The 25,029-nt window shown below is 36.5% G+C and overlaps 1 long non-coding RNA gene and 1 other non-coding gene across 2 annotated transcripts; both read right to left on the bottom strand.

Moving 5' to 3' along the window:
• Window positions 1-5,114: 5,114 nt before the first annotated feature.
• Window positions 5,115-25,019, bottom strand: LOC143671083 (uncharacterized). Its single transcript, XR_013169482.1, has 4 exons — window positions 24,634-25,019; window positions 7,128-7,435; window positions 5,760-5,859; window positions 5,115-5,449 (listed from the first exon to the last, which is right to left on the bottom strand). It is a non-coding gene; the product is annotated as an uncharacterized LOC143671083 (long non-coding RNA).
• On the bottom strand, window positions 16,916-17,021 carry LOC143672293 (U6 spliceosomal RNA). The gene has a single exon (XR_013169761.1). It is a non-coding gene; the product is annotated as a U6 spliceosomal RNA (small nuclear RNA).
• Window positions 25,020-25,029: the final 10 nt, after the last annotated feature.

Below are 25,029 nucleotides of genomic sequence, written 5' to 3'. Positions count from 1 at the left end.
CCAAAGTATTATACACATGACCAAGTGGGATTTATTCCAGGTATGAAAGCTTTTTTAACACAAGAAAATCAATTAATGTAATACACCATATTAATAAACCAAAGTGGAAAAAACTCATGTTCCTCTCAATTGATGCAGAAAAGGCATTTGACAAAATTCAACTTCAAAGGATAGGAATAGAAGGGAACTTCCTCAACACAACAAATAAAATATATGAAAAGCCCATAGCTGACATCATCTTCAATGGGGAAAGACTGAACGCTTTCCCTCTAAGATCAGGAAGAAGACAAGGATGCTTACTGTCACCACTGTTATTCATTATAGTTCTAGCCAGAGCAACCCAAAAAGAAAAAGAATAAAGGCATATAAATTGGAAAGGAACAACTAAACTCTCACTGTTTGCAGATGACATGATATTATATGTTGAAAATCCTGAAAAATCTACAGCAAAGCTACTAGAGCTAAAAAATGAGTACAGCAGAGTGGCAGGGTACAGATCAACACCCAAATAAAAGTAGTGTTTCTGTAACTAGTAATGAGCAATCTGAGTAGGAAATCAAGAAAAAAAAACATATATAATAGAAACCAAAAAAATCAGATATTTAGGGATAAATTTATCTAAGGATTCAAAAGACCTATACATAGAAAACTATAAGAAATTGCTAAAAAGAAATCATGGAAGCCCTAAATAAATGTAAAGGCATACCATGTTCATAGATCGGAAAACAAAATACAGTTAAGATGTTACTTCTACCCAAATTACTTTATAAATTCAATGCAACACCAATTAAAATTCCAACAACTGCTTTATAAGAAATAGAGAAACAAATAACCAAATTCATTAAGAAGTGCAGGGTGCCCAAAATACCTTTAAAAATCTTGAGAAAGAAAAATGAAGTGGGAGGTCTATACTACCTGACTTAAAAGCATATTACAAAGCTACATTGGTCAAAACAACATGGTACTGGCATAAAGATAGATATACTGACCAATGGCATTGAATTGAGTGTTCCGAAATAATCCCCTCTCATCTATGGACAAGTGATCTTTGATAAGGTGGTCAGACCAACCCAACTATGAGAGAGCAGCCTCTAGAATAAATGGTGCTTTGAGAACTGGTTATACATATGAAAAAGAATGAAAGAGGAGCCATCTCTCACACTCTAAACAAAAATTAACTCAAAATGGATCAAAGACCTAACAGTAGAGCTAAGACCATAGAAGAAAATGTTGGGAAATATCTTCTAAAACCTTAAACTTAAAGTATGAGCATTGAAAAAAGAAATAGATAAATGCATTCTCCTCAAAATTAAACACTTTTGTGCATCAAAGAACTCTGTCAGGAAAGTAAAAGTCAGCCTACACAATGGGAGACAATATTTGGAAACCACATATCAGATAAAGATTTAATATTCAGAATATAAAAAGAGATTCTACCTCTCAACAACAAAAAGATAAAAAAACTCAATTTAAAAATTGGCAAAAGATATGAACAGACACTTCTTAGAAAAGGAACTATAAATGGCTAAAAGGCATATAAAGTGATGCTCAACTTCACTGGCTATTAGAGAAATGCAAATCAATATCACAGTGAGATGTCATCTCACACCCAGTAGAATGGCCATTATCAAAAAAGAAAATGACAAGCCTAAAGAGGATGTGGAGAAAGAGGCAACTTATCCACTGATGATGGAAATGTAAATTGGTGTAATTGTTCTTGAAGGCAGTTTAGCAGTTTCTCAGGAAGCTAAGCATAGAATTGCCATATGATCCAGCAATCCCATTACTAGTTATATATTCAGAGGAACTGAAGGCAAGGACACAAACGGACATTTGCACACCAAGGTTTATAACAGCATTATTTACAATTTCCAAGAGATGGAAACAGCCCAAATGTCCATAAATGGAAGAGTGGCTAAACAAGCTGTGGTATATAAATATGATGGAATATTATACAGCTGTAAGACAGAATGAAGTCATGAAGCATATAACAGCATGGATGAAACTTGAGGGCATTATGCTGAGAGAAATTAGCCAGAAACAAAAGGACAAATACTGTATGGTCTCATTAATATGAAGTAACATTAATGAGTGAGCTTTGAGAGTTGAAGTTAAAAACATAGGTTATCAGGAGATAGAAATAGGGTAGAGGTTGGGCATTTGGTGCTGAAGGAATACAGATTGTGCAACAGGACTGATTGTAAAATTCAGAAATGGATAGCATGATACTATCTGATGTAAGCACAATAATATAAGTACACTGAATGAAGCTGAATGTGAATATGATTTAGGGAGAAGGACTTGGGGCATGTATGTAACCAGAAGGAAAGATAGAGGAAAAAGACTGAGATGGTATAACTTAGGAATGCCTAGAATGGACCACAATGTTCATTAAATGCACAAGTATAAAAATGTTCTTTCATGAGGGAGAACAAATGAATATCAGCATTGCAAGGTGTTGAAAATGGAATGATATACAGGAAAAAGTATAATCAATGCAAGCTAGGGTTTACAGTCAACAGTAAGATTGTAATATGCTTCTACTGAATTTAACAAAGGCATTATGCCAAAACTAAATGCCAACAAGTGGGGAATATTGGGGAGGTGTATGGATTTTTTGCATATGAAAAGTAAATGTTCTCAAATAGATTATGGTGGCAAAGCCATGACTATTTACTTAGGCTCGATTGTATGATGTGTGAATAAAACTTTTTAAGAATGAACAGAGAGAAACAAGTGCTAAAGAAAATGTGGAGAAGGAGATGTACCTATTCACTCTTAATAGGGAAAGTGAGAGGTACAGCCCCTCTGAAGAGCAGTGTGGTGGTTCCACAGGGGGCTAGAGTTGAGGTTACCATATGATCTTGCAATTCTATCACTAACTATACAACTGGAGGAACTGAGAGTAGAGACATGCATAGACATTTGCACCTTGATTTTTTATGGTGGCAATTTTTGAAGATTTGCGTGGGATGGAGGTGGCCTAAGTGTACAACGACTGAGGAATGGAAGGGAGAACTGTGGTGTATACATGTGTATACATACAATGGACTACTGAGTGGCTGCAAGAAAGAATGAAGTTGTAAGACATGCAACTAGGTGAATGAAACTTTGGGACATTATGTTGAATGAAATATCGGAAACAAAAGGATAAGTATTTTCATGCCTCACTCATATGGACTAACTATAATATACAAACTTGGAGAACTGAAGTTGAGAGCATGGGTTATCAGTTTGGGGCCTATTATAAAGGGTTCTAGATTGTAAGCTCTTAGAGTAGTCACATATATTCTGGAGCTGTAACTGTAATTGCTAAATTCTGAGATACTGAGCTATTTGTGCATAATCTGGCCATTCCCTGAAACTCCAGGTATTTATGTAACACTTGAGAGTCAGTGTTAGAGCTATGAAGCTATGAAAATCAGCATTACCCCATAACAGCAGCTGTTAAAGAAAGCTGAAAATGTGATCAAACTTTGTCCAGAGACAGAAATGAAGCTGATCTGGATAGGCCTAAAGTAAATCAGAATACTGGGTAAAGGATGATATGGTCCATATTTTAAAACGTCAACTTCTGTGTGAGACCAAAAGGGACAGACGTTTGTTTGGTGCAAAATTCATATTCTGAGTAGTACATTATCTAATGTAACTTTTATAGTCAGATTATGTGAACACTATAATTACATGAAAACTTGAATAGGGCATGAGACCGTGTTGATTTGTACAGGTTAGTGTGATGCCCTGATATATTCCAGAGTAATTTGGGCAGAGAAGAAAAAAGTATTTGCAATGTCCCCTTGGGGGACTGGAGAGAAAGCAGGAAATAGTCAATTTCCCCATCTGGGGAATTCCTGATATTCTTGCAAGCAGTGGGGACAACCAATTCAATAGGCTGAGCCCTTGATCTTGGGGTGTGACACTATGAAACCTATCCCTGCAAAGGAGAAGTCAAGCCTACTGATAATTATGCCTAAGAGTCACTCCCAGGGAACCTCTTTTGTTGCTCAGATGTGGCCTCTCTCTCTAAGCCAACTTGGCAGGTGAATTCACTGCCCTCCCCCCTATGTGGGATTTGACTCACAGGGGTGTAACTCTCCCTGGCAATGTGGGTCAGGACTTCTAGGATAGGTCAGGACCCAGCATCATGGGATTGAGAAAGCCTTCTTGACCAAAAAGGGGGAAGAGAGACATGAGACAAAATAAAGTTTCAGTGGCTGAGATATTTCAAGCAGTCAAGACATTATCCCGGATGTTATTCTTATGCAGTATATAGATATCCCTTTTCAGTTTATGGTGCATTTAGAGTGGCTGGAGGGAAGTACCTGAAACTGTTGAGCTGTGTTCCAATAGCCCTGATTCTTGAAGATGATTGAATAACTATTTAGCTTTTACACTGTGACTATGATTGTGAAAATCTTGTGTTTGATGCTCCTTTTATCCTGGGTATGCACAGATGAGTAAAAAAATAAGTATATAATTTGGGGGATAAGGGGTAAAAAAAATAGGTAGGTTGAGCTATTAGTGGTCAGTAAGAAGGAAGGGTATGGGATGTATGGTTTTATCTTTTTTCTTTTTATTTATTGCTCTGGAGTATAGCAAATGTTCTTAAAAATTATTATGGTAATGACTACATTAACATATATGTAACTATGTGATGATATTGTGAGCCATTGGTTGTATCCTGTGAATGGATTGTATGTATGTGAGGTTTTTCTCAATAAAATATATAGATATATTTAAATCCTAAAGAGAAAGAGAGAATTCTGAATGCAGCAAGTGAAAACCAACACATCACATACAAGGAAATTTTGATAAGTTTAAGGGAAGATTTCTCAGAAGAAACCCTAGACATGAGAAGGCACTGTTATGATATATTTAAGGTATTGAAAGAACAAAACTGCCAGCCAAGAATTCTTTATCCAGAAAAACTGTCCTTCAAAAATGAGGGAGAGTTTAAAATATTTCCAGACAAGAAAGAATAAAAATAAAAAAAATTTCCAGACAAACATACACTGTGAGAGTTCCTTAAAAAGAGACCTGCTATATAAGAAATAGTAAAGGGATTTCTACAGGCCAGTAGGGAAATACATGAGAAAGAGAGACAATAGTGTAGAAGTGAAGAATATCAGTAAAGCAAACTAAAAAAGTGAAAAGAGAGAGAAAAAATAAGACATGACATATAAAATCCAAAAAATAAAGTAGTTGAAGAAGTACTGCCTTTATGGTAATAACATTGAATTTTAATGGATTAAATTTTGCAATAAAAGCCATAGAATGGATTTTTAAAAAATAGCGTCTATCTATATGCTATCTACAAGACACTCACCTTAGACCAATGCATGCAAACACCTTGAAAGTGTAGGGTTGGTAAAAGATATCCCATGCAAACAGCAACCAGAGAAGAGTGGGGTAGCTATATTATCAGACAAAGTAGACTTTAAATGTAAAACTGTTAAAAGAGACAAATATGGGTATTAGATTAATAAATTGAGCAATCCACCAAGAAATAAAGATAAAAAATATTTATGCACCTAGCCAGGATGCCCCAAAATACATTCACTGGCAAAACTATAGAGAAAAATAGACAACTTTACTTTATATACTTTATACTTGGAGATTTCAATACAACATTCTCTTCAATGGATAAAACATCTAGTCAAAGGATCAATAAGGAAATGGAGATTTTCAATAGTATGATAAATGAACTAGACTTAGACATTAACAGAATATTGCACCCCAAAACAGAAGGATATACATACCTCTCAAGTTCTCATGGATCATTCTCCAGACAGACCACATGTTGGATCACAAATCAAGTCTCAATAAATTTTAAAAGATTCAAATTATATAAAGCACTTTCTGTGAAAAAAGAGAATGAAGTTGGAAATCAGTGACAGGCAGAGAACTGGAAAATTAAAAAATTTTTGGAGGCTAAATAACACACTCTTGAACAACCAGTGGGTCAAAGAAGAAATTGCAAGAGAAATTAGATATCTTGAGGCAAGTAAAAACGAGGACAAAACAGATTAAACCTATGGTATGGCAAAGGCAGAGAGGGAAATTTAATGCCATAAACACCTATACTAAAAAAGAAGAAAGAGCTAAAATCAAAGACATAACTGCATATATGGAGGAACTTGAAACTAACTCTGAAGCAAAGACAAGGAAAGAAATAACAAGGATTAGAGCAGAAATAAATGAAACTGGGAACAAAAACAAATGAAGAATATCAACAAAAACAACCAATGAGGATTGCCAAAACAATTGACAAAACTTATTGCTTCTAAATAAATTTCCCCTTTTAAAAGTCATTCTGTTTCTGGTATAGCGCATTCCAGCAGCTTGTAAACTAGAACAGATGGTGATGATAGTTAATTGTACAAATATAAGTAAGTTCTAACATAAAGTAGAATAAATGTACATCACTATTTCAAGGTGTTAATAATAGCATGGTATATGGAAAAAAATAGAATTAATGCAAACTGAGGTCTATAGTTATCAGTTACATCATAGTATTCTTTCATTAATTGTAACAAAGGCACTATAAAAAGCCAAATGTCAATAATAGGGGGATATAAAGGATATGGGATTATCTTCACAAGAACTGAGAATTTTCTCATATTAATTGTGGTGGTGAATCCATAACTAAATTATTATACCAGGAGCCAGTGATTGTACACTTAGGATGTACCATGTGGCCTGTGAATAAAGCTGTTTTAAAAACTCAGTTGCATCTCTTTACACTACCAATGAACAATATGGATATAAAATTAAGAAAATAATTCCATTTACAACTGCATCAAAAATAATAAATAACATAAATTTAACCAAGGAAGCACATTTCTTGTACACTGAAAACTGTCAAGCATTGCTGAAATAAATAAAAGAATACCTAAATAAATGTAAAATCTTCTGCATTCATGAAGTTGAGTACTTAATATTGTTATAATGACTATGCTACTTAAAGTGACAATGAGTTTCAATGCAATCTTGTTCTAGTATGGAAGCTGCCAGAATGTTATATACTAGAACTGGAATGGCTTTTACAAAGAGGAATTTATTATGTTGCAAGTGTACAGTACTAAGGCTGGGAAAACGTCCAAATTAAAGCACCAACAAGAGTTTACCTTCACTCAAATAAGGCCAATGAAGTTCAGAGTTTCTCTCTCAGCTGGGAGGGCACAGGGCGACATCTGCTACCTTTTTCTTCCAGCTTCTTGTTTCATGAAGTTTCCCCGGAGGCATTTTCCTTCTTCATTTCCAAACGTTTCTGGCTGTGTGGACTCTGTTGGTTCTGGTTGCTCTAAAGCTTTTTCTGAAACGGTTTCCTCTTAAAGGGCTCCAGTAAGCAACCCCACCTTAAATGGGTGAAGACACATCTCCATGGAAACCATCTAATCAAAAGTTACCACCAACAACTGGGTGGGTCACATCTCTGTGGATACAATCAGAAAGATCCCATCCAGCAACATTGAGTTAGGATTAAAGGACAGGGCTTTTCTGGGGGTACATGATAGCTTCAAAGTGGCACAAATCTGTATCAAAATTCCAGTGGTGTTTTTGCAGAATTGAAAAACCCATCCTAAAAATCCACATGAACTATCAAAGGACACAGAATAGCCATAACAATATTGACAAAAAAGAATAAGAACAAAGTTGGAAGACTCATACTTCCTGCTTCAAAACTTACATTTAAACAACGTGATACTTGCATAGGGATAGATTTACAGATCAATGGCAGAGAATCAAGACTCCAGAAATAAACTCTCACATCTATGGCCAATTGACTTTCTACAAGGGTGCCAAGACAATTTGATGGGGAAAGAAGTCTCTTCATCAAATGTTTCCAGGTCAACTGGATATCCCAATGTAAAAGAATGAAATTGCTCAGAGTTAGAGCCCTGAAGCTATAAGAGTAAGCAGTACTCCATACAGGAACTGTTTAAAAAGTTTAAAAAGTGATCAGACATTCAGTAGAGATATGAATGAAGCTGACCTGGATAGGACTAAGATATAGCAGAAGACTGGGTAAAGGATGATATCATCCATATTTTAAAACTTCAATTTCTGTGTAAGACTAAAGGGAGAGATTTTTATTTGGTGCAAAACTTATATTATGGGTAGTGTATTTCCTAATTTAACTTATGTGCTCAGTTTAGCTGAACACCATAAGTACATGGAACCTTGAATAGGGCATGATATTTTGTTGGTTTTTCCAGATTAGTGTGATGCCCCGATAAATCCCAGAGAGATTTGGACAGTGAATAAAGAAGTATTTGCAAAGCCCCCTTAACAGAATGGGGAGAAGGGGGGAAATTTTCAACTTCCCCATTAGGAGAATTTCTGATATTCTCACAAGCAGTGGGGACAACCTAATCAATAGGCTGAGCCCTCAATCTTGGGGTTTGCCCATATGAAACTTATTACTGCAAAGGATAGGCTAAGCATACTTAAAATTAGGCCTAAGTATCACCCCCAGAGAGCCTCTTTTGTTGCTCAGATGTGGCCTTTCTCTAAGACGACATGGCAAGTGAACTCATTGCCCTCCCCGCCATGTGGGACATGACTCCCAGGGGGTGTAAATCCCCTGGCAACATGGAAAGAAATCCCAGGATGAGCCAGGACCCAGCATCAAGGGATTGAGAAAACCTTCTTGACCACAAGGAGGATGAGAGAATGAGACAAAACAGAGTGTCAGTCACTGACAGATTTCAAACAGAGCTGAGAGGTTATCCTGCAGGTTGTTTTTATGCATTATATAGATATCCCTTTTTAGTTTGTGGTGTATTGGAGTGGCTAGAGGAAGTACCTGAAACTATAGAGCTGTACTCTAGTAGCTTTTTTCCTTGAAGATGATTGTATAATGATATAGCTTTTACAATGTGACCATGTGATTGTGAAAACCTTGTGTCTGATGCTCCTTTTATCTAGGGTATGAACAGATGAGTAAAAAATATGAATAAAAATAAACAAATAAGGGGGGACAAAGGTTAAAATAAATAGTGGTCAATGAGAGGGAGGGGTAAGGGGTATGGTATATATGAGATTTTTTTAATTTCTTTTTCTGGACGGATGGAAATGTTCAAAAAATGATCATAGTGATGAATACACAACTATGTGATGATATTGTGAGCCATTAATTGTACACCATGTATGGAATTTTTGTTTGCTAAGAATGTTTGTATGTTGTTTTATCAATAAAATATTTTTAAAAGAATGAAATTGTATGCTTACCTTATACCATAAACAAAAATATCACTAAATGAATCAAAGACCTCAATTTAAGAGCTTAATTTATAAAACTCTAGAAAAATTATAGAGGCAAATTTTCTTGTCCTTTCACTTGACAACGGCTTCTTATATATAACACCAAAGGCATATACAATCCAAGGAAAAGATAGATAAATTAGATTTCATCAAAATTAAAAGCTTTTGTGCATCAAAGAACACACTCAAGAGAGTGAAAAGACAACTGACTTAATGGGAGAAAATATTTGCAAATCATTTTTCTGGTAAGGATTTTTCATTCCTGCAACTCAACAAAAATACAAGCAACCCACTTTTAAAATGGATGAAGGACTTGCATAGGCATTTCTCCAATGAAGAAATACAGATGGCCAATAGTCACTTGAAATCATGCTCAGCATTAAGTAAATGCAATTCAAAACCACAGTGAGGAACCACTTCACAACTACTAGGAAGACTGGAATCAAAGTAGTGGGAAATAACAAATATTAGAGAGGATGAGGAGAAACTGGAAACCTTGTTCATTGCTGGTGATAATGTAAAATAGTGCAGCAGCTATGGAAAATAGTTTCATGATTCCTCAATAATTTAAACATAAGATTACCATATATGACCTGGAAATTCCACTCTTAGGTTTATACCCCAAAGAATTGTAAACCAAGACCTAAACAGATAATTGTACACCAATGTCACAGAAGCATATTCACAATAACCAAAGTGTCCCTCAAAAAATGAATGGATAAAGAGTATGTAGTATATACATACAATAGAGTGTTAATCAGCCATAAAAAGGAATGATATTCTGATACATGATATAACATGAATGAACCTTGAAAATATTATTCTAACTGAAATAAGCCAGACAGAAAAGCACAATTATTGTAGATTCCACTTACATGAAAAATCTAGAAAAGGCAAATTCATAGAGATAAAAGTAGATTAGAGGTGACAAGTGAGGGGATGAGTATGGGGGAAATTGGTACTTATTGACTAATTAGTACAGAGTTTACATTCAGGGTAATGAAAAAACTGGAAATAGAGGTAATTGTTGCACATCACTGTGAATGTAATCAATATCACAGAATTGTAACTTAAAATGGCTAAAATGGAAAATGTCATGATATTTGTTAGATAACCACAATATAAAAACAGTAAAAAAATGGTAATATTACTTCTAGACCCACTAGAGAATCACCTTCACTCCTATCTATTCCCTTACAGTGGAGTTTGACCACATTAGCTAACAGTTCACCCATCTCTAGTTTCTGTGCATCTCTAAGTCCCGTATATTTTGTATTATAAGCCTCTGATTATACCTGTATGCTGGTCATAAAAGTGGAATCATACAGTGTGTATCCTTTCATATCTGGCTAATTTCGCTCAACATTATATCCTCAAGGCTCATCCATCTTGTTATGTGCTTCAGGACGTCATTTTGTCTTACTGCTGCATAATATTCCATCGTATGTATATACCACATTTTGATGATCCACTCATCTGTTGAGGGGCATTTGGTTTGTTTCCATCTTTTAGCGACTGTGAATAATGCTGCTATGAACATCAGTGTGCAAATGTCTGTGTTGTTGCTTTCAGCTCTTCTGGGTTTATACCAGTTAGTGCTATTGCTGGTTTATAGGGAAACTCGTTATTTAGTTTCATAAGGAACGACCAGTGTTCCATAGTGACTGCACCATTACACATTCCCACCAGCAGTGCATAAGTGTCCCAGTTTCTCCACATCCTCTCCAACATTTATAGTTTCCTGTTTGTTTAATAGTAGCCATTCTTATAGGTGTGAGGTAGTATCTCATTGTGGTCTTGATCTGCAATTCCCTTATAGCCAATGAAAATGAGCATCTCTTCATGTGCTTTTGAGCCATCTGTATTTGCTTTTCAGAAAAATGTCTATTCATATCTTTAGCCCATTTTATAATTGGGTTTTTTGGGTTTTTTGTTGTTGAGTTTTATGATTTCTTTGAATATATTTTGAAGATAAACAAGATTGAAAGGGGTTGTATAGACCCATGTGTCCCACTAATTCACACTAGTAATATGAATTAGTTCTTGAAAGAATTACTTCAAAGATATGATTCTTGTGTAAAGCATGTTTAAGTCCAGGGTACAGGGGGGGAAACTGTTATTGCATAATACGAGCTATGTTCATAAGGAAACCATCAGCACTACCACAGCAACAGCAGAGGTAAATAATGGGGTGAGGGAGAAGATTTAAGAGGGGGATTAGATTTCCTATTTATTAAGGGTAATTTTATTGGTTTTCTTTCCCTTGGGAGCAATGAAATTATCTAAAATTGAGAATGTTGATGGACTGTGGACTTTGGGCCCTATACATGATGCCTGATGAATGCAGGCAGCTGCACAATGCACTGACAGAGAAGTAGAATGGCAAACGATGGTGTATACTTATGAACAAAAGTTGTTCTGCTACAAAAAGGAACAATGTTGTGAGGCATGCAACAATGTGAATGAACATGTGGACATTTGGTGAGACAAAATAAGCCAGAAACAAAAGAACAACAATGGTATAGTCAACTTTAGAAAGTGCTTATAAGAAAACAGGGGCCTAGATTGTAAGCTTTTAGAGCAGACACATTAAGTCCAGAGTGGTGATTGATATTTCTGGATTTTGAGAGGATGTTTTATATATATAACCTGATTTGTAGAGATAAGAATGAAGCCGAACAGGTTTGGGTTAATGTAATTCAGAACATAGGCATAAGAAAAACAGTGTCTATATTTTAGAACCACAACATACTTTTTGAGACCAATAGAAGAAAATTTTATTTGATCTGGAACTGAAATTGTCTGTAGTGCATAATCTAATTTAACCTATCTGTATAGCTCATTTGAACAACTGAAACACAGGGAGCACAGAATAAGTAAAACGTCCTTTAATCCTGTATAGATTATTGTAATGCCTGGAAACATCCTTGAGTACATTAACCAGGTAATCAAAAAGTATTGGCAAACTCCCCTGAGGGAGGGGAGAAAGAATACGGAACTATTAAATCTTACCATCAGGGATCCCCTGATACTGTGTCCAACTTTAGGGACACCTAAATCAATAGGCCATGCCCTCGATCATGAGGCTTACTCTTGTGAAGCTTATGTAGGTAGCAGAGAAGCTTAGACTACTTATAGGCATGCCTAAGAGTTACTTCTGGAGGACCTCTTTTGTTGCTCAGATATGGCCTCACCCTCTCTAAGCCCAACTCTGCAACTGGAATTATTGCCCTTCCTACTACATGGGACATCACATCCAGGGGTGAAAGTCTCCCTGGCAATGTGGGATAGGACTACCAGGGATGAATCCAGACCTGGCTATGTGGGATGAACAATTCTATCCAGACCAAAAGGGGGAAAAGAAGTGTAATCAATAAAGTATCAGTGGCAGGGAGAGTCCAAATAAAGTTGAGAGGCTACTCTGGAGGTTGCTCTTATGCAAGCTTCAGGTAGACCCTGTTACCTATCATAACCTGCCAACCCCCAACCAAGACCATTCCAGCCAATTCTAAAGAACACCTAGGGCAATTTATAAGATTCCATAAGGGTTCCAGGCACTAGAGTAACTTGCCAGAAACCTGTAACCTCCAGATGGGTCCCTGGTCCAGGTAAGTCCTGAAACCTAGCCCAGCCTCTCCAGAACATCAGATAGTTCCATCTCCCTACCCCATATTAGTGACAGACCCTTCTAATATCAAAAATTTAGAATCACCATAGCCCAAACAACCCTAAAGAGAGGGATGGAAAAATCAAAGGTGATGTTCGACTTATATAGTGAAGATAGGATTTAACAAATAAATATGAATGCTGAATCATTAAATTAATATCTCTTTTAGTTTCCATATTTTAGAGCAGCTAGAAGCAAAACCTAAAATTGTGGAATTTTATTGCATGTCAAACTCTGAAATATATTCTACAGTTAATTGTGGTGCTGTGCTTTGAAATTTATAGCTTTTGGGTATATATGTTATTTTTCACACAAAAAAAGGAAAAATGTTGATTGTGATGATAAAAAAAATATTTAAGCCCTCTAGCCCCCTACATTGTGGAGCAGCTAGAAGGAAAAATATGAGAGGATCGTATGGTAGCCCATGACAAATTCTTGGCTCTGTCCTGTAACCACTTGTTGAACAGTGCTTTAAAAACCATTGCTTTTTCATTTCTTTGCTTTGTATATACATTATATTATACAATAAAGAAAGTTAAAACAAAAAGGAATGATTGATCAAGGTTGATAGCATCAAAGCTAATTTATGTTTATTTAAATTAATAAAGTAAAAAATGCTTATTTGATCAAAAGTCTTATACCATTAGGTTAAAAAATAAAATATGAAAGCATTATTATTCCAAGCTGGATGGTAGCTTTTTGTTACAGTTTGGTATAATTCTAATTTAATTTCATTGAATCCATAAAATATATGTGGTGTCAATGAACCCTAAGTTAATCCATGCACAATTATTAATTAGTACTGTTATAAAAATTTCCTATTCCATGTTTCTTGAAGATGATTGTATAATGATATGGATTTCACAATGTGACTGTGTGATTGTGAAAACCTTGTGTCTGATGTTCCTTTTATCTACCTTGTCAACAGACGAGTAGAACATATGGAATAAAAATAAATAATAAGGGGAACAAATGTTAAAATAAATTTAGTTTGAAATGCTAGTGATCAATGAAAGGGAGGGGTAAGTGGTATGGTATATATGAATTTTTTTCTGTTTTCTTTTTATTTCTTTTTCTGAATAGATGCAAATGTTCCAAGAAATGATCATGATGATGAATATGCAATTACGTGATGATATTGTGAATTACTGATTATATATGTAGAATGGAATGATCAAAAGTTAAGAATGTTTGTGTTTGGTGTTTTTTTGGTATTTAAAAAAAATAAAAAAATTAAAAATAAAATTGCTATTGTCAGTTGTAGCAAATGTTTCACACTAATGCAAGGTATTGGTGGTGTAAGGGATCCTATATTTAATGCATGATTTTTTTCTGTAAAACAATAACTTCTCTAATAAGTTGTGATAGGCTATGGATATCTAACTCACTGTTAAGATAATTAAAATAATACGGTGTGGTAGTTAGGTTCAGTTGTCAACTTGGCCAGGTGAAGGTGCCTAGTTCTGTTGCTGTGGACATGAGCCAATGGTATGTAAACCTCATCTGTTGCTTATTACATCTGCAGTTGGCTAGGAGGCATGCCTGCTGCAATGAATGATGTTTGATTTAATTGGCTGGTGCTTAAATGAGAGAGTGGAACATAGCACAGTCCAAGCAGCTCAGCACTCACAGCTCAGCCCAAGTCTTTGGAGATGGAGAAAGCAATCACCCCAGGGAAAGTTTTTGGAACTCAGAGGCCTGGGAAGAAGTCCAGCAGAGATCGCCCTGTGCCTTCCCACGTAAGAAAGAACCTCAGTTGAAAGTTAGCTGCCTTTCCTCTGAAGAACTATACGTTAACTAAATAAGCCCTTTTTTTATTGAAAGCCAATCTCTCTCTAGTGTGTTGCATTCCAGCAGCTAGCAAACAGATTTTGTACCTGAGAAGTGGAGTGCTGCTGCAGTTTGCAAATACTAGTCATACTGGACCAGTTTATTGGACGAATAAGGGAAAGATTTTGAAGGAACTGTGAAGAGTATGATGGAGACACCCTGGAGTGCTTGAAGAGACTGCTGGTATAAATGGAACCACTGCCAATCTGGACAAAGAGGGACACAAAAGGGACAAATGGGAGTTTTCAGAGTGAGAACCACGGAAGTTCAGGTCTGAAGCCAAGAAGCCACGTGCCAGGAGAGTGGACCCACCCATATACATGGAGGGGGTGAGTTTTCCATCTCATTGCAGTGGAAGAGTTGTGCCGCCTCAGGCCTTTGAGAAGGTATAGCACACTCCTTGGGGACTGGGGAGAGCCTGGCTGCCACCACATGGAGGGGTTGAGTGTGTGCCTGAGAAATGGCAGAGAGCCCAGGTGTGGCCCTGATGCTTGGAGAAGGTAGAGCCAAGAAAAAAAGTGGTCTCCTCAATGTCCCCTGAGGTTGATTTGGAAAGAGGCAGGCCACCGCATAGGCCCTTGGAAAGGGAAGGACTGCCACTTTCCAAAGCCGAAGGATAAATGGTTTTCAGACTTTGAAATCCAATGGTGTTTGCCCAGCAGGTTTTCCTTCCAATTTCGCCCTATGGGTCCTGTGACTGTCCCTCCTTGGCATATTGGCACCAGAAAACTTGTTTTGGGATTCATAGGTCCACAGCCAGAAGAGAATTTGTGCCACTTTAATATCGTTTAAGGTGATATATATAGCTGCCAAGTTGACAAGGGGTGGACATGTGGTAATTAGGTTCAAGTGTCAACTAGGCCAGGTGAAGGTGCCTAGGTCTGTTGCTGTGGACAGGAGCCAATGGTATGCGAACTTCATCTGTTGCTCATTACATCTGCAGGTGGCTAGGAGGCGTGCCTGCTGCAGTGAATGATGTTTGATTTAATTGGCTGGTGCTTAAATGAGACCTCAACGTAGCACAGCCCAAGCAGCTCAGAATACCTCATCTCAGAACCCGCAGCTCAGCCCAGGCCTTTGGAGACGTAGAAAGGAATCACCCTGGGGAAAGTTGTTGGAACCCAGAGGCCTGGGGAGAAGGCCAGCAGAGATCACCCTGTGCCTTCCTACGTAAGAAAGAAGCTCCGTTGAAGTTAGCTGCCTTTCCTCGGAAGAACTATACATTAATTAAATAAACCCCCTTTTATTGAAAGCCAATCCATCTCTGGTGTATTGCATTCCAGTAGCTAGCAAACTAGAACATATGGTACTCAACCAAATGCTCCCAAAGTGATGTATGTCAATGTAGGACTTTAATTCACAGATCATTTGATTCTTTAGAAGTTCTTTGTTATAACATCTTGTTGCTTACCTCTTGGATCCAGATGTCTGTGTAAAAAAGCAAAACATCATATCCAGCAATTCACCCAGCAGCTTTAAAATGTTCATTACCCAATTTTACTTACAAACCATTATAAAGCATTGCTTAGACAAGGTGGTCCTTTTATCTGCAAAACTGTCCTTACATTGGGGCTGATTTGATTAGATGCCTTTATGTCGTAGTCAATAAATAATCTCGGTGCTAAGGAAACTATCTTAGGTCAGCCCTTGCATGAAGTGCTATAAAAAATAAGATGTTAAAACCTTATTCCCTTTGCCACTCCTTCCTCCTTTATTTAAGAGACCATTCAGGTTCTTTGTGTCTGTAATAAAAAAATACATATACAAAACCAACAACAAAAAAAATTCAATCTATTTAAAAATTCTGCACATCGTAAGCAACAGCTCTCTATTCTCTAGCCTCATTCTATTTCCTGGTAACCTACCATCTAGATTCTATGTTTATGAGTTTACATAGTATAATTAGTTCATGTCAGTGAGATCATACACTATTTGTCCTTTTGTGTCTGATTTATTTAACTCCTCAAGGTTCATCCATGCTATCGCATAACTCAGGACTTAATTCCTTTTTACCGCTGAATAATATTCCATCATATGTATATACCACATTTTGTTTATCCATTCATCAGTTGATGGATCCTTGAATTGTTTCTATTTTTGGCAACTGTGAATAGTGCCACTATGGACATCAGTGTGCAAATGTCTGTTCATGAAAATATGGAATTCTTCAATAATTTGTGCATCATCCTTGTACAGGGCCATGCTAATGTTCTATGTATCATTCCAATTTTAATATATATGCTGTTGAAGTGAGCACCACAATACTTTTTTTAACCAGTACCCTGTTGACGCATATTTAGATTCTTTCCAAACTTTTTCTATTACAAACAATTCTGCAGTGACTATCCTCAACCACAGCATTTTCCAATATGCATATATTACTTTAAATAGATTCTTAAAGTGAAATTTCTGGATCAATGGCTAAGTGTATTTATATTTTGATCAATATTGCAAAATAGCCTTCACAGAAGGTGTACCAATTTACACTCCCACTAAAAATATATTAAAATGCCAGCTTTTCTCTAATACAATGTGTTATAAAACTTTTTGTTCTGTGTCCATATGAGAAATGAAAAAAGTCCCTATAATTTAGAATTCTGTAATCAGTGAGATTTAGATTGACTTATATCTAAGAATAATTGCTATGTCTTTTATGAACAGTCTGTTAATATACTTTCCTATTTTTATTGGTTTGTTGGTCTTTGTTGTTTTTCTTTATGAATTCATAGAGGTTGGACATATATTATGGAACTGATTATAGTTTGAAAAATTAATAGAAGAGCAATGTCATCAATATGATGACATAAGAGATTCCCTGGAAAAGTCTCCCCTCAGAAACAATGAATACAAGGACAAATCCCAGTTCTTGGAACTCTGAAAGATAATAGTGACTAGAGAAGGACTCCACAAATGCTGAATTGAAGAAAATGAAAAAAAAAGGCATAAAAAAGAGTAGGAGATCTAAGATCCAGACCTGCCAGTTTGGATCCCTCTTCCTCACTTGGACCTTTGCAGCTTAAAAGTCACACAGAGGCAGTACAGCCTGGGGACATCCTGCCAATGATTCAAAGCATACAGCTATTGACTGCAGGGAGTTAGAAAGCCATGCCTATCCAAGCACAAGGACCCAAATCTGCAGAGACCCATAGTGAGCTCATGCATACAAAAGGGCCCGAGGAAATAAGAATTCTCAGCAGAACTGTTGGCAAGAGCTGTACACGCTCAACACAAACTATGATTGTGGGATCATCTAAATGAAAGAAAAAAGCAGATCTTTTTAAACATTGAACCCATCTCATTCCTAGGGGCAGAATAAATGAAATGGGAAAGTAATAGGTAGCAGAAAAGCCTTAAGCATAAAAAAGAGGGAAAATTGAACTGCTCTATAGTAGGCCTCCCAGAACTGAAAAATGCCAAGTGGGGGCACTGAGTGAGGGAGAAAATTTAAACAAATCGTAGGAACTGGGGAGAAAATTCTTCACAAAAACAAACAGAACAGATTTGAATTCCTAGAGAAGGAACAGGAGAAGGGAAGATTATCCCTGGGGGTGAAACAGTTGTACTAATAAAAGGGCTATCTTAAAAGTTGCACTGCATAACCAGGGCAAGAATCAGCTGCCGAAGGTCTCAGAAAATCTGAACAGTTAAACACAGGCTACTCTAAAGGTCCAGAAAGAGCTGGATCAAGGTCAAAGAAGAGCCTTAACACACAGAAAATCTACAATAAAATCTTAGGCAAGTTCAATTCCTGGAGACTGCCCATGCCAAGAAAAAAAAAAAATCCTAAGCAAGGGAGAGAAACTTACCTTCAGAGTTAGCATGCTCAGACATCAGCAGAAAATTTCAAGTCATACTAAGAAAAAGGAAGATATGGCTCAGCCAAGGGAACAAATTAAAGCTTCAGAGGAGACACAGACTTTGGAAAAACTAATCAAAGAAATTCAAACAAATTTCCTAAATCAATTCAAAGAGATGAAGGAAAATATGGATAGAAACAAATTAATAGTGGAATAGAATAAAGGATGTTAAGAAGTAATTTATGAGCAAAAAAGAAGAATTAGAAAGTTTAAAAAGAAATATGACAGATTTTGGGGATGAAAGGCACAGTAGTAGAGATTAAAAATACACTAGAGGAACACAACAGCAGATTTGAACAGGCAGAAGAAAGAATCAGTGAACTAGAAGATAGGACAATCAAAATAACAGTCAGAAGAACAGGTACAGAAAAGAATAGAAAAAAATTGAGCAGTATATCAGGGACTTGAGTGGCAGCATGAAGCATACTGACATATATGTCATGAGAGTCCCAGAGGAGAGGAAATAGGAAAAGGGGCAGAAAAGCTATTTGACAAAATCCAGCATTCTTTACTGATAAAAACACTCAGAATAATAGGAATAGAGGGCATGATAAAGGGCATATATGAAAAACCAACAGCTAACATCATACTCATTGGTAAAAGACAAAAAGCTTTCTCTATAAGATCTGGAAAAAAGACAAGGATGCCTCCTGTCGTCACTGTTATTCAACATTGTTCTGGAAGTTGCAGCCAGAGCAAGTAGGCAAGAATAAGGGCTAAAAGGCATCTAAATAGGAAAGGAACAAGTGAAACTTTCACTATTTGCAAATGACATGATCCTATGCATAAAAAGTCCTGAAAAAAACTACAACAAAGCTGTTAGAGCTCATAAACAAATTCAATGAACTGGCAGGTTACAAGATCAACCTGCAAAAATCAGAAGTATTTCTAAACACTAGTGATGAGCAATCTGGGGAGGAAATCTAGAAAAAATTCATTTATAATAGGAAATAAAAAAATCAAATATCTAGGAATAAATGTAACCAAGATTTAAAGTATTTATACACAGAAAACTATAAAACTTCGGTAAAAGATTTGAAAGAAGAGCTAAATAAAAAAAAGACTAAATATTCTTAAGATCTGAATTCTACCCAAAATGATTTACATGTTCAATGCAATCCCAGTCAAAATTCTAACAGTCTTCTTTTCAGAAATGGAAAATCCAATCATTAATTTGTTGGAAGGGTAAGAGGACCCAAACAACAAAAAAAATATTGAAAAAGAAGAAAATTTTAAATTATAAGCCTAATCCAAAGCTTATTACAAAGCCACAGTGGTAAAGCAGCACTGTACTGGCACAAGGATAGAAATATAGACCAATGGAGTTGAATTGAAAGTTCAGAAATAGACCCTTAAATCTATGGACAATTGATATTTGACAAGGCTCCAAGTCCATTTAATTAGGAAAGAACAGTCTCTGCAAGAAATTGTGCTGGGAGAACTGGATATCCATATGCAAAAAAAAATCATTGGGTTGCTTCCACGTTTTGGCAATTGTGGATTATGGTGTCATGAATATTGGTATGCAAATATTTCTTTTGAGTCCCTCCTTTCAAATCTTTTGGGTATATACCTAGATGTAAGATTGCTGGGACATATGTTAACTCGATACCTAAGTTTCTGAGAAAGTGGCTAACTGTTTTCCACAGCGGCCCCACCACTTTACATTCCCACCAAAAACAAATGAGCGTTCCTATTTCTATTCACATCATATAAAAATTAACTCAAAATGGATCAAAGACCTAAATTTAAGTATCAGGACTATACAACTCCTTGAAAAAAATGTGGGGAAGCATCTTCAGGACCTTGTGTTAGGCAATGGTTTCTTAGACTTGACATCCAAAGTACAAGCAACAAAAGAAAAAATAGATAAATAGGACCTACTCAAAATTTAAACTTTCGTGCATCAAAGGACTTTAACATGAAAGTGAAAAGAGGATCTTCTCAATGGGAGAAAATATTTGGAATACACATATCCGCTAAGGGTTTACTATCTAGAATACATAAAGAAATTCTGCAATTCAATAATAAAAAGACAAACAAATCATTTAAATAATGTGCAAAAAAAATTGAATAGACATCTCTCCAAAGAGGATAAACAAATGGCCAAAAAACACATGAAATGATGCTCAATTTCATTAAGTCATTAGCTATTAGGGAAATGTAAGTCAAAACCATAATGTGATACCATTTCACACCCACTAGAGTGGCTCTTATTAAAAACTCAGAAAGTTACAAGTGTTGGAGATAATGTGAAGAAATAGGAACGCTCATTTGTTTTTAGTGGGAATGTAAAGTGGTGGGGCTGCTGTGGAAAACAGTTAGCCACTTTCTCAGAAACTTAGGTATCGAGTTAACATATATCCCAGCAATCTTACATCTAGGTATATACCCAAAAGATATGAAAGGAGGGACTCAAAAGAAATATTTGCATACCAATATTTATGACACCATAATCCACAATTGCCAAAACGTGGAAGCAACCCAAGTGTCCATCAACTGATGAAAGGATAATCAAGTATGGTATATACAGACAATGGAATATTATCCAACCATTAAAAGAAATGAAGTTCTGATACATGCAACAACACGGATGAACCTTGAAGACATCAGTTAAATAAGCCAGACATAAAAAAGAACAAATATTGTATATTTATATTATATGAAACAATATATTATATATTATATGAAACAATGATAATAAGAAAACTCATAGAATCAGAATCTAGAATATGGGTTACCAGGGGCCTGGGTGGGGCTAGGGAAAGGGGAGTTAATGCTTTATTTGTACAGAGTTTTTATTTTGGTTGATTGTAAAGTTTTGGTAATGGATAGTAGTGAATTACATTGTGAATGTACTTAACAGCATTGAATTATTTATGTGAATGCGGTTAAAAGGGAGGAATTTTAGGCTGTATTGCTCCTAGAGTACAAATTACAAAAAATAAAGAAAACTTGGGACTGTAAAACACAAATAACGAATCCTATTGTAAATGAGAGACTATAGTTAATAGTGCAATTATGAAAATATTCTTTTATGAATTATAACAAATGTACCATACTAATTCAAGGTGTCAATAATAGGGTGGTATATGAGAATTTTGTATTTTACTCATGATTTTTCTGTAAACCTACAATTTCTCTAAGGGAACAAAAACAGTGAATAGAAGACAGAAAAAGAAAAACACTAATATGAAATCCAAATTATATGTATCTTCAAAAATAAATTTTTTTCTGTTTTCACTTTATTTCTTTTTCTGAATAGATGCAAATGTTCCAAGAAATGATGAATATGCAACTATGTGATGATATTGTGAATTACTGATTATATATGTAGAAAGGAATGATCAAAATAGGAATGTTCGCATTTGCTTTGTGTTTTTTGGTATTTAAAAAAATAAGATTAAAAAATTAAAAAAATATACAATATGAGCAATTAAGACACCCTGGGCTTCTTTCCTCAATATATTTTTAAAAAATCCATCCTTCATTCTTCTATTCCTTCCTCCATTGAAAAGTCATAGATACAGCAGTTCCTATGTGGCAGACTCTGTTCTAAGCACTGGGGTTACACACATCAAAGATAAAGACACACTGATTGGCAATGATCTGTAACCAATAGTATAAAAGTTCTCATTATTCAATGGCCTCTCAGCTCCTTCAACTAATGACGACTACTTGTCTGCTATGTGCCTGACATTGAAGATACAGTGGTGGACGAGGCTAAAGAAGGGGCCCTGGCCTGTCTCACAGAACTTACAGTCTGTTTAACCTACGCTCCCTTCCTTCCCCTACTGCTTGGAACAGATAATCAAAATTGTATATAAACATGGAAAAAGAGCATGTGCATTCATTAGACAGAGAAGAGAGAAAAGGAAGGAGTCAAGGCAAGCAGCTAGCATCTGCCTTCAGGAAGTGTGTGGGTAGTGGTCGCCTTTCTTGACAGAGAGAACAGTGGAAAAGGAGCCAGGACACACCCTATCTGGTACCTGACTCTTGGCTGTTGGGCAACAGAGAGGGAGGATTGCATGATCTGATCCTGGTTGTGACAGGGAGGCAATTCTGGAGAGCCTGTAATGCCAAGGTGTTACCACTTCAGATGATGAGAAAAAGACAGTGAGGCAGAAAGAATGAAGTTGGTGCAGAGTGGTTTGTTTCCTAGGCCTAGGTCTGCCTTCTGCTGGAAGGGGTCAGTGGGGAGTGGGGAAAGTTTACTTAAGAGGATGTAGAGAGAGTGGGACTTCTGGCTTGTGAGCCAGGGTCCTTCCTGTCATGTGCGACAACAGAGCGAATTAAAAACGGGTGATGCTGAGAAGGGCAAGACGATCTTTGTTCAGAAGTGTACCCAATGCCACACCATAAAAAGAGAGGCAAACACAAGATGGGGCCAAATTTGCATGGTCTATTTGGTCAGAAGACAGGCCAGCCATCTGGATTCTCTTATACAGATGCCAACAAGTACAAAGGCATCACTTGGAAAGAGGATACTGATGGAATATTTGGAGAATACCAAGAAGTATATCCCTGGAACAAAAACGATCTTTGCTGGCACTAAGAAGGCAGAAATGGCAGATTTGATAGCTTATCTCAAAAGAGCTACTAATGAGTAGTTGGCTACTGCATTCTTTATTAATAAAACAGCGATGTCTTGTAACTTTTTTACATGTACCATATTTAAACTGATCTCATACATCAGAATTCAGATCATGAATGGCTGATAAGATTTTTTTTGGACAGTCCTGAGTTAAATAAGATCAGTTTATAGCTAAATGAATATGATCAAGCTTTTTGAATTTTGAAAATAATTCTGGTTCAGCAAGTGCTATTACTATTTTCCCCTTCTAAAGATATAATTGCGCTTGTGGTTAGGGTGAATTAATAGTGTTCAACTTTTTGCAAAGATGGTGAATGCCAACTCATAACCTATAGGAGATTGGTTTTACAATTAGATTTAATTCTGGGGAAACCCCTTCATTGTCTCAGGACATAGCAAGATTAACCTGGGTTTCAATTGGTGTTCATCGTTCATCAGTATATTTAAAGGCAGGTGTTGAACATAAGGTAGCTATGTCCACTTTATTATTTTTTTATCTTAACTGTGTCAATCTAATTAAAATTCTCTGTATCTGAAATGTTGTCTTTTAATGAACAAAAGGCATTTTGGTGTGGTTTATATATAATACCAAATAAAGATGTGGAATACTTCTCACATTTTATAGATAATCTGTAAATTTGGATGTGTTCAAAAGTCAGTGTGACAAGCTATAGTAGCAAGTTAAATTTTGCTTTTAAATTCTTTACTATTTTAAGTTGAACTAAGTTTTAATTTAGGGTTGCCTTGGCTATTCAAAACCATATAAAATTGTATAGCCACTGAATAATGTGTGGTTGATCATGATGCTTTTTGCAAACTCATAAGGATTTTGGTGGAGATAGAACATCAGCACAGGTTTGTAAATTTGTTAGCATAAGACTTACGATAATTTAAGAAAACACACAGAGAAACAAGGAAAAAGAGCAGGTGTACCTCCCTTTCTCCTCTTCCTGTCTTACTGAAGCAATGAGAGAACAAGGGAGTGACCACTCCCAGAACCTGCAGGGTGGGTGACTTGTGCTTAAATCACCTCAGCCTCCTTTCCTGACACCCCCTCCGCCTCCATTTAACTATTTTGGAGGAAATATGGTAGGACAGGCCCAGAAGGGGTCAATAAAGGAGTATTTTGGTATTAATCGGTTCTCACTTTAGCGCTGCTTTCCTGTTTCACTTCGCCCTCCATTTGGAGAGGCAAATAAGGAAAGCAAGCCAGGAGAGGGATTTCACGGGTACAACGGTATTTTGGTATTAATCCTCTTCCATGAGTATAGAGCTGTTTTCCCCATACCTAAACTCATGCCTTGGCATATTAGATTTTTTTAATCCAATGGGCATTGGGAGGGGTGGTACGATAAAGGAACAGGACACGTTTGGTATTAAAATAGCTTCACTTTCTCTCGGATTCCCCATATCCTTACCTCACGTCACTTTCTACTGTTCCAGCAGAAGAAATACGGTGGGCAATAAGGCGGAAGGCTCAGAAGAGAGAAACAAGAAAAGATTAAGGTGTTTGATACTGATCCGCAAATCAGTCCAGACCACCTTTCCAGACGCCGCCGCCAGAACCCCGCCCGCTTTGTGTAGAAAATGGAGGGCTGGGAGGGGCTTTTCATAGAGCGCACACACAGCTTTAGGATGGATTTAGCATTTACCCTCTCAGTCTTCAGCCTCTGCCAACATTCCTACCTCCCAGCTTTGGAGCCGGTATCCGACCTTTTCAGGCAGGCACTGAATTACAAGTACCACCGCCTGAAATCCCTGTACATTTCAGTTCAGAAAAAGAATTGTTGGCTTAGTGCAGGGAGCCGCTGCTT

This window comes from Tamandua tetradactyla, chromosome X, assembly GCF_023851605.1.
Source record: "Tamandua tetradactyla isolate mTamTet1 chromosome X, mTamTet1.pri, whole genome shotgun sequence".
Lineage (NCBI taxonomy): Eukaryota > Metazoa > Chordata > Mammalia > Pilosa > Myrmecophagidae > Tamandua > Tamandua tetradactyla.
This window is presented reverse-complemented; position numbering and strand designations above follow the sequence as displayed.